The 2,130-nt window shown below is 36.8% G+C and overlaps 1 protein-coding gene and 1 long non-coding RNA gene across 2 annotated transcripts in view; both read left to right on the forward strand.

The window, feature by feature from the left end:
• The window catches only part of abcd4 (ATP-binding cassette, sub-family D (ALD), member 4), a 35,457-nt gene that overhangs the window by 27,220 nt on the left and 6,107 nt on the right, over positions 1 to 2,130 (forward strand).
• Positions 650 to 2,123, forward strand: LOC139028737 (uncharacterized). Its single transcript, XR_011480963.1, has 3 exons — positions 650 to 716; positions 826 to 850; positions 1,064 to 2,123. It is a non-coding gene; the product is annotated as an uncharacterized lncRNA (long non-coding RNA).

Below are 2,130 nucleotides of genomic sequence, written 5' to 3' on the forward strand. Positions count from 1 at the left end.
GCGGTTCTCCTACTCATTACGTTGTCTGCCACCTGTTAAACAATCTACTACAAGCCAAGGTCTTCTCCCTCCCTGGGTGGGGAACAGAATGTCCTGTAAGGAACACAGCATTCTAGCGCGGTCTGATGGTAACTACCATTTGTTTCTCACTTGCACCCTGCTTACATACTAAAAAGGAACGAAAGTCCTTGTTCTAATGTTTGACTAAAAACTAACACACATTAGATTTAGTTTTATGATTCTAATAAGTTTCATACAATCATACAGTGCCAGGGTAGTATTCTGTTAGTTATAGTTCTAACGTCAAATGTAGTACATCTTTAAGTCATTATCATAAATCCTAACAAATATACAGGTAGGTAGACTGGTATATTATAATATACAGGTAGGGGTAGACAGGTGTATTATAATATACAGGTAGGGATAGACTGGTATATCATAATAATACAGGTAGGGGTAGACTGGTCTATTATAAATAACAGGTAGGGGTAGACTGGTATATTATAATATACAGGTAGGGGTAGACTGGTCTATTATAATATACAGGTAGGTAGACTGGTATATTATAATATACAGGTAGGGTAGACAGGTAAAATATACAGGGTAGGGGTAGACAGTATAATATACAGGTAGGTATAGATACGGAAGGGGAGGACTGGTATATTATAATATATAGGTATAATATACAGGTAGGGGTAGACTGGTATAATATACAGGTAGGTGTAGACTGGTATAAATTACAGGTAGGGTAGACGGGTAAAATACAGTAGGGGTAGACTGGTATAATATTACAGGTAGGTAGACAGAGTACTATATAATATACAGGTAGGTAGACAGGTATAATATACAGGTTAGGGGTATAGACTGGTATATTATAATATATAGGTATAATTTACAGTAGGTGTAGACTGGATCATAATATATCAGGTAGGGGTAGACTGGTTATACAACGCATACAGGTAGGGGTAGACGGTAAAAAATACTAGGTAGGGGTAAGCACTTTCTGGTCTATAATAGTACGGAGGTAAGTTGTTAGACAGGAACAGTATACATACATATACAGAACAGGTAGGTAGACAGGTATAATATACAGGTAGGGGTAGACTGGTATATTATAATATATAGGTATAATATACAGGTAGGTGTAGACAGGTATAATATACAGGTAGGGGTAGACAGGTATATCATAATATCTTATATTGGGGTAGTTTAGTAGGGTTGTACATATGGATGCAAATTTCAGGTAATTTTTCCCAAATTCCCAGGTTTCCCATAAATCCCAGGTTTGGGACTGGATTTTCTGCTTATTCTCTCCTGAATTTTACCCGAATTTTGCAACCTTAGTTAGGCAGGTGTATGATAAAACCATATACTGAGGTGTTTTGACATGCCGTGGGTATGATGTTCAATAAAGCTGAAACTCGATTTCTGAATACATTATTATTATTATTTGTACTTTTTAAATAAATAGATAATTTTGGACTACCCGTTATTACAGCACTATTACGGTTATGGAGACGAGAATTCCATTGTTTTAACAAATACTGGGGTCTGACATCAGGAGGGTTTAAAGGTTTTCAACATGTGGATATGCTCAACACATAGAGATAAATAGAGATCACTACTTGGAAATAACCATTGCCATCGAGGACTTCCACCATCTTAAAGTAGTCAAATGGGTGGGACTTCCTATCGGTTAAGGAAGGATCACATAATTCCATCCATGTCACCAGGAGGGATCAGCCAATGAGTTACACTTGTGAGCAAACATTCCATAACTGCAGGTGACAGTAAATAGCCAACCTTGGCTTTATACCTGTTCAAACAACACACTCTAGGTGGCAGTATGCACCTTTTCAGTGGGTTTACCAACTCATTTTTTATTTTTTTATTTTATTTCACCTTTATTTAACCAGGTAGGCTAGTTGAGAACAAGTTCTCATTTGCAACTGCGACCTGGCCAAGATAAAGCATAGCAGTGTGAACAGACAACACAGAGTTACACATGGAGTAAACAATAAACAAGTCAATAACATGGTAGAAAAAAGAGAATCTATATACAATGTGTGCAAAAGGCATGAGGTAGGCAATAAATCGAATAATTACAATTTAGCAGATTAACACTGGAGT

This window comes from Salvelinus sp. IW2-2015, linkage group LG14, assembly GCF_002910315.2.
Source record: "Salvelinus sp. IW2-2015 linkage group LG14, ASM291031v2, whole genome shotgun sequence".
NCBI lineage: Eukaryota > Metazoa > Chordata > Actinopteri > Salmoniformes > Salmonidae > Salvelinus > Salvelinus sp. IW2-2015.